Source organism: Plecotus auritus (genome assembly GCF_963455305.1).
Source record: "Plecotus auritus genome assembly, chromosome: 9".
NCBI lineage: Eukaryota > Metazoa > Chordata > Mammalia > Chiroptera > Vespertilionidae > Plecotus > Plecotus auritus.
The window spans coordinates 66,608,540-66,617,558 of NC_137783.1; the positions used below are offsets into that span (position 1 = coordinate 66,608,540).

General features: G+C 40.6%; 1 pseudogene across 1 annotated transcript; it reads left to right on the plus strand.

Moving 5' to 3' along the window:
• Nucleotides 1–4,207: 4,207 nt before the first annotated feature.
• LOC308233542 (centrosomal protein of 83 kDa-like) lies at nt 4,208–5,626 on the plus strand (annotated as a pseudogene). The gene is made up of 2 exons: nt 4,208–4,525; nt 4,728–5,626. The product of its transcript is annotated as a centrosomal protein of 83 kDa-like (transcript).
• Nucleotides 5,627–9,019: the final 3,393 nt, after the last annotated feature.

A 9,019-nucleotide genomic window follows, 5' to 3' on the forward strand; every position in this document is an offset into this window, starting at 1 on the left:
TCTCAGTCCAGACAGTATTGCAGTTCCCTGCGATCCACTGCTCTTCGGTGTTGTAAGCCAGTCCTGATTTTAAGCAGGCGGTGTGTCTTAATTTCTCGTATTCCTTTATTTTTGATTACGCAAGAGTCAATTTGTGATTCAGCCCCTGGGTGGCAGTGTTTCTGGATTGACTTCCGGGTCTATCTATGGCCTCTCTAGGCAGTGTTAGAGCCTTCTTTCCCTGTGGCACTGCCACCGGCCTGTGGGCGTGGTCTGCCTCAGAGCTGACTCTCTGATGGTCACTCCCTGCTCCGATCCCCAGGTTCCAGAAAAACAACTTTCCCCTGCAGTCTCCCAGGGTGTCCCCAACTGGGTGATCCTATGTATTGGGCTTAGTAATCAGAAGCAAGGATTTGAAGAGGAAAAAGCCCAAGTGTGCGAACTCCAGTACTGCGAGTAAACCCAGGCACAAAGGGAGCGCACGGGCTGCGCGTAAGTCTGGACAGCCTGAAATTCTTAGGGTGTCCCTGCACTTCAGATCAAAATGGGTTGCTTTTTAGAGTGCCCTTCTCTTAGCAGCTCTGAGGACCCCTTTCCACAATCACAGATCACGCCAGCCCCTACAGCCACGGATTTTTCTAGGCACAGACTTCCCTGGTCCTCCAGCTCCCGCAAAACGCGCGTTCCTCTCTCCCGCCGGGACCAGAGACCTCACCTTATCCCAGGCGAAATCTGACCTTTCCGTGGTGGAGTGTAGAGCTCCTCTGAACCCGTGTGCTTGCGCCAGTTGGGGAGCGTTGTTCTGGGGCTAGCAGCTGTTCCTGGGGTGCCGCAGTTGTGGATTCTCAGGCTTCAGATAAGCTCCACTTTCCGGATCAAGATGGCGCAGACTCCGCGTCCAAGCCCGCAGCTCTGGGAGGGGACCCAGCCGCAGTTGGTGCTGCCAGGTCAGGGGAACCCCGTTCAGCAGTCCCCCACCTCCTTCTGGAATTCAGCTGTCTCCCAACCAGCCAACAAACACTCCTTGCGCGACCCTCAGCTGTTCTTTCTTTCTGCTCCGGGACAAGGCTCGGAACACGTCTGTCTATTCCACCGCCATTATTCCCTCTCCTCAATAATAACTTTAAATGTCAATGGCCTAAATGCTTCAATTAAAAGACATTCAGTGACTGAATGGATAAGAAAATATGACCCATATATCTGCTGTCTACAAGATACTCATCTCAGAACAAGAGACTCACACAGACTGAAAGTGAAGGGATGGAAAAATATCTTTCAGGCAAATAGAAATGAAAATAAAAAGCTGGGGTAGCAATAGTTATATCTGACTAATTAGACCTCAGAGTGAAGGCCATAACAAGAGATAAGGAAGGCCATTTCATAATACTAAAGGGATTGATACAACAAGAGGATATAACTCTGGTAAACATATATGCGCCCAATGCAGGAACAACCAAATACATAAAAAAAACAAACTGCTGGAAGATATAAAGGAAGAGATAGACAGCAATGTAATTATACTAGGGGGCTTTAATACCCCACTGGATAAATTCTCTAGATAAAAAATCAGCAAAGAAACAGCAATCCTAAATGACTCACTAGATCAGATGGACTTAATCAACATCTTCAGAACATTTCACCCCAAAGCTACAGAATATACATTCTTCTCAAGTGCACATGGAACATTTTCAAAAATAGACCACATATTGGGTAACAGGCAAAATCTCTCCAAATTTAAGAGGATAGATATCATATCAAGCATCAACTACAATAAAAATAATTCAAACACTTGGAGGCTGAATAGCATGCTATTAAACAATGATTAGGTTACCAAAGAGATTAAAGAAGAAATTAAAAACATCCTGGAAACAAATGACAATGAAAACACAACAATCGAAAACCTATAGGACACAGTGACAGCAGTCTTGAGAGGGAAGTTTATAGCATTACAGGCCTACCTCAAAAAAAACAAGAAAACTGGTAATAAATTATCTAACTCTACAACTTAAAGAATTAGAAAGAGAGCAACAAGAAAAGCCCAGAGTGAGCAGAAGGAAGGAGATAATAAAGATTAAAGTAGAAATAAATGACATAGCCGAAACCGGTTTGGCTCAGTGGATAGAGCGTCAGCCTGTGGACTGAAGGGTCCCAGGTTCGATTCCAGTCAAAGGCCTGTACCTTGGTTGCGGGCACATCCCCAGTGGGGGATGTGCAGGAGGCGGCTGATTGATGTTTCTCTCTCATCGAGGTTTCTAACTCTCTATCCCTCTTCCTTCTATTCTGTAAAAAAATCAATAAAATATATTTTAAAAAAAGAAATAAATGACATAAAGACCCCCAAAACAAAACAAAACAAAACGATCAATGAAACCAAGAGCTGGTTCTTTGAAAGGATAAACAAGATTGATGATCCTCTTGCCAGGCTCACCAAGAAGCAAAGAGAGAGGACCCACATAAACAAAATCAGAAATTAAAGAGGCAAAATAACAACAGATCCAACAGAAATACAAAAGATTGTAAAAAAAAATACTATGAACAACTCTACTCCAACAAACTAAACAACTTAGAGGAAATGGACATATTCCTAGAAAAATGTGACCTTCCAAAAGTCAACCAGGAAGAATGAAAAAATCTCAACATGCTGAAAACTAAGGAGAAAATTGAAGCAGTCATCAAAAAGCTTCCAGCAAACAAACATCTGGGATGAGGTGCCGCTGTTCATTGCTGCTCTGGTTGCAGGTCAAGTGGGATTTCTTTTTCTTTTTTTTTTTTTAAATATATTTTTTATAGATTTTTTACAGAGAGGAACAGAGAGGGATAGAGAGTTAGAAACATCAATCAGCTGCCTCCTGCACACCTCCTACTGGGGATGTGCCCACAACCAAGGTACATGCCCTTGATCAGAATCGAACCTGGGACCTTTCAGTCTGCAGGCCGATGCTCTCTCCACTGAGCTAAACCAGTTAGGGCAAGTGAGATTTCTTAGAAGCTTAGGGGTGCCTGGCTGGTGTGGTTCAGTGGATGAGTATTGACTTATGAACCTGGAGGTTAAGGTTTGATTCCCAGTCATGACACATGCCCCGGTTGGTAGGCTGGATCCCCATTGTGGGGCAAGCAGGAAGCAGCCAATCAGTGATTCTCTTTCATCACTGTTGTTTCTATCTCTCTCTCATTCTCTCTTCCTCTCTCAAATAAATAGAAATATATTTTTGAATGTATGTTTTAAATCAATTACACTTAAAACAAAGTTTTAAAAAATGTTTAAAACTTGACACTTCCCCATTATTTTATTATTTTATCATGATTGTTCTTGAGCATATTTATACCTACTGTGTCAGTAAGTTGCAAATAGAATACAATGTTTTGCTACTGAAATATCTTATCAGGTCCATGTTCAGTGCCATCATTTTGGCAGTTTGAAACTGACAACGATGAGAGTATTTACACCAGGGAAATTGACAAAAACTACAAACCTTAACTTCACTTAATGTACTATTCAATGCTTTAACTAAAAGGAATGGTGGAGAATGTTAGTGCATTAAATTTATAAGTGTATCATGCAAGCGGGCTTTAAATTGTCTATAGGATAGAATTTGAGAAAGAGCAATTTTCCTTCCAGTATTCAAAACATATAGTTCCAAATGGCAAAGAAGACAGTTGAGTCCTTGAGGAATGAGTGAGGTGAAAACAGATGTCCTAGGTGCTGAAGTCTCCTCCTATTAGTTAAATCATAAATTCATTTTAAAAATTGGCAAAAGTTTCTGACCAGACATTTAAACAAAATAAAGACAGTGTAAATAAATGTACGAAAAAATGCTTACCATAAAAATTCCTTAGAAAAATGGATTTAAAACAAAACAAGTTAACACTAAACTCATTTCTGGGCCTACAATTTAAAAATATTAAACATTGGACAAAGGGCAGGACTTCCTGCTTCCCTAGCGCCAGGATCTAGCAACCCAGGTCACCCCTAGGGCTGGAGGGGCTGAGGGCAGTGGGCTGAGGTGGTGTCCCCACCTGAGGAGGTACAGGGCTGGCCCTGCACCCTTGAAAAGGCAGCCCCAATGCAGAGGATCAGGGCGGTGCTAGTTTTGTGTCTGCACCTTGCAAGGCTGTGTGTGAGTCTGGTGTAGTTTGGCCTCCCAAGATCTTGTCTTAGCAAGAAGGAAGTGGAAAATAATCTTGGAAAGAAAATGAAGACAATAAGAAAACCAGAACTTACTTTCACATGGTTGTCAGCTTACTCACCAATATGAACACTCTTCCCACCACTTGTCCTCCTGGTGGAGATAGTGAGCTGACAGATTCTGACCCTGTGTTACAAGCAATGTTAATTGATGAAAGATAACGATGTGAACATCATAAAACTGTCACTATGAGAACTGAACACAACAGGTTGAAAGATGAGTATACAACGTCACAAAATAAACTCAAGTGCCTGCTAAATGAAAAGCAAACTAACCAGGAAAAATTCCAGCTGCTTTTTGAAGAACTAAGAGAGGAATTATTAGAGAAAACTAAAGACTTAGTAGAAATAAAGCTGCAGGTATTAACTCCACAAAGCTTGGAATTGTTCAGAGCCCAAATACAATGAGAATTAGAAACTAAATGAGAGAGCATTTTAGGAATCTGGATGAAGAAGTTGAAAGGTATAAAGCTGAATATAATAAACTTCTCAAATCAGAGTTCAAACAGCAGAAAGAAGAATTTGCATGTGTTTTAAAAGAAAAAATAAAAATATGAATCAGAGATTGCAATCAATACTGGAGAAAGATAAAGAAGAACTACATAATCAGCTGCTTAGTCTTGATCCCACAAGAGATAGCAAATGAGTGGAGCAACTTATTCGAGAAAATGTCCATTTGGTTCAGAAATTAAAAGAGTTAGAGGCTGAAGCAACCGAATTAAGTGCTGTAAAAGAGAATTCTAGAGCTCAGATAGAAAATGTCCAAAGAATTCAGATGCAATAGTTGAGCTGCAAGCTGCAATCAGATCCCTGGAGGCTGAAAAACAGTCAAACTGCAGGCTGAATGCTTGGAAAAAGAGCTACAATCAAGCAATGAACAAAATACTGTTTTAATCAGTAAATTAAATCAACTGAACGGGAAATAAATGCATTGACCCGTAAAGGAACTTAAACAAACAAATTAGAAATAACAGACATCAAACTGGAAGCAGCAGGAGCTAAAGAGTGATCTAGAAAGGGAAAGAAATAAGATGCAAAGTGAACGGGTTACAGTCAGACAATGAAATTCTCAAGTCAGCTGTTGAACACCACAGAGTGCTCTTAGCAGATAAGGATCGTGAATTATTATGTAAAGTACAAGCTGCCAAGGAAGAAGGTTAACAAAAACTTGTGGTATTACAAGATGAACAGCTTGAACTTGAGAACAGATTGGTGGACTTAGAGAAAATGAAAGTGGAATATGCTTTGTGGAGGCAGTCTGAAAAAGATCAGTGTGAACAGAAATGGCGGGCTTCACAGATGGCAGAAGAGTCGGCCAGAAGAGAACTTCAAAGTGTTAGGTTAAAACTTGAACAACGCATTGTGAGTATTGAAAATGCAGAGAAAGAGAAAAATGAAAATTCTGACCTGAAACAGCAAATCAGTGGCTTGCAGATCCAAGTGACCTCACTTACACAGTGAATGAATTAATTGCTGAATTCAAACCAAATACGAAGGAAATGGTTAAAAATAAATGAATATATATATATATATATATATATATATATATATATATATATATGACATCACATGTGCTGGCAGGGTTTTAGAAAAACTAGAATTTTCATTACTGTGGGTGGCTGGGAAGGAAAAGGGAACAACCATTTTAGATCACAGTTCTGCATGTCTTAAAAAGTAAAACACTCACCTATACTGAAACAATTACATAAGTAAAATATACATCTATATACAGAACTAAACCCACTATTCCCAGAAAATTTATTTATAATACCCCAAACCTGGAAATAACAAAAACCATAGACAGATCATAGATAAAGTTATTACCCATAGAACACAATAATACTCAGGAATAAAAAATAATTAAAAATTTACATAATCATTAGTGTTCAATCTCAAAATAACTGTGTAGCATGAAGGAAACCGGTATTTGTTAAAGAGTACACAACTTATAGTGCTTACAAAATTATCAAAAATACTAGTGGCCCGGTGCATAGATTCGTGCACATTGAAAAGAAATTAATTAGAAAGTGGCTAGCGGGGCAGGACTGGGTGAGATGGGCTGGACATGCCCTGGGGCCAACTTCCCTTGGTCCCTTCCCAGCCAGCTGCACCTGGGCTGGCACTGTGGCTCGAAGGGGTCTGTGGAGTGAGTGGGATCCCTCTGGCATAGGTAGGGTCCCTGAGCCTGGCCTGCGGAGATCAGGTGGAAATCAGCTCTCTGACATCCCCTGAAGGCATTCTGCAAAGCTGAGGTCACTCAGCAGTTCCTGCATAGAGTGTCTGCCCCTGGTGGTCAGTGCACATCATACCTACCGACCAGTCGGACAGTCAGTCAGTTGGACCCGTGGTCGGCAAACTGTGGCTCGCGAGCCACATGCGGCTCTTTGGCCCCCTGAGTGTGGCTCTTCCACAAAATACCATGGCCTGGGCAAGTCTATTTTGAAGAAGTGGCGTTAGAAGAAGTTTAAATTTAAAAAATTTGGCTCTCAAAAGAAATTTCAATCGTTGTAAGGTTGATATTTGGCTCTGTTGACTAGAGTTTGCCAACCACTGAGTTGGACAGTTGCTCAGCCTTTTATATATATATCTATACTAATAAAAGGGTATATGCTAATTAGTCCGGGTGACTAGACATCTTCTGGACATTAGACTTCCTTCTGGACAAAGCCATAGTGGTGGGAGCTGAGGCAGAGGTGGTTAGGGGTGATGAGGCCAGCAGGGGAGGGCAGTTGAGGGTCTACAGGCTGGCAGGGGAGTGGTTAGGGGGCAATCAAGCCAACAGGCAGGCAAGCGGTTAGGAGCCAGATGTACTAAACTGGCAGTAGGACATCCCCCGAGGGGTCCTGGATTGGAGAGGGTGCAGGCCAGGCTGAGGGACCCCCTCCCATGCTCAAATTTCATGCACAAGGTCATATATATATTTCCCTTCTTTTACAAGATTAGTATATATATATATATCTTGTAAAAGAAGGGAAATCAATGACTGCATTTAGGGCAGGTGAAGGCAGAAAGAGAGATTATGAAAGGGCAGGAGATAAATATAGGGTGTGGCAAAAGTAGGTTTAGAATTGTTGTATGGATATTAATTCAATAATTAAAAATAAAAATAAAAGCATAAACTCTTCTCTGGCCAGTGTGCCTCAGTTGGTTGAGCAACATCCCCTGCTCTGAAAGGTCAATGGTTTCTTTCTAGGTCAGGCCATATGCCTGCCTGGATGCTTTGGAGGTGGCGTGCAAGAGGTAGCAGTTCAATGTTTCTTTCTCATATCACCATTTCTCTCTCTCTCCCTTCCTCTCTTCCTAAAAATTCAATAAAATATTTAAAAAACTTAAAAAATATATAAGGTATTTATTTTTTAAAAAAGAGAATAAACTCAGTGTTTTGCATATTCACATCTGTAAACCAACTGCTACCCTAACCTGTATGTGGGTGAGAGATAAGCTTATTTTACATGAGACTGTTTTATAGCTTTATCTGTATGTCCAATCTCAACAAATAGTACATTAGAAGAATAGATTTTGTTACATGTCAATTATAAATCTACCTAAATAAAGCCTTAAACAGTACTTTCAAATAAAAACCTAGATAACCCCCCTTGTTAGTAAATTAAAATAGTGACCTGATATGGGTTCTACCATCTCTCCTAATTTCTTTGGATGATCAGCCTTGTCTCCGGGGCAGAAGATATTGGAAGGAAGTGAAGACTATTGCCATCAGAATCAACAGGAATGCAGACTGGTTCCAAAACACACATCCGAGACTGATTACAGTGTACTCCTCCCTCTAGCTTTGAGGTCTTGCCTGTTGAGGAAACATTGAGGTGAACACCCTAAATGGGCCAGGGGAATCCAGTAAACTGTTAGATGATTTTTTCGGTCAATGACTTCAGCCAGAGGAAACAGCTATGGAGGTTTCAAGAATGTCTGTACAAATATATCACAAGCCATGGCCCTTTGATCATTTCTGGATAATGTTCAGAAGAGGCACTTTTCATCTAATTCACTACAATCTTTGCCACTCACTATTAATACATTTATGTCCTAATGCTGGCTCGATTTATAACTCAGAGTCTTAAAACAAATGACCACCGTATAAAATTTCCTACATGGCTCATGGTTCCTTTACAGTATGTGGGGAAGAATTCCCCTAAACATTGCTGAGAATTATCTAATTCATACCGTGAACAGAGAATATAATTCATATAATTAGCAGAAGAACAACACAGGACTCCTCTTCTGGGTGACCAATTCAGCTCCTTAAAATCACACTTATAACTGAAACTTATGAGGAAACTAGAAGTGTATGATCCATTAAAAGGAGGTTAAATTCAGGTAAACGGGTCCCAAAGAGTCTCCTTCAGTGTTGTTATTCCAAGTGAGAAAAAGAAAACATTCCCTGCACATTTAAGGCTTTTCTCCAGTGTGAACTCTTGGGTGTGTAACCAGGCTACATTTGCAACTAAAAGTTTTCCCACATTCACTACACTCTAGAGATTTTTCCCCATTGTGACCTCCATGGTCTTCCATGAGCTTAGAGTTTTGCCTGAAGGACTTTCCATAATTACTACTCTCAGACAGATTTTCTCTAATGTGAACTCTCTTGTGGTTAAGGGGGCGATTATTGCACTTAAAAGATTTCGCACATACACGATTTAAATGGTTTTTCGCCAGTGTGAACTCTGAGGTGTTGAGTGTATTGGAACCTTCAACTGAAGGACGTTCTACATTCAGTACATTCATATGGCTTCTCTACAATGTGTAGTCTCTTGTGTTTTGTGAGGCTATATCTTTGTCTAAATGACTTAAAACAATAAGTACACTAATATGGCTGCTCTCCAGTGTTAACTTTGTGGT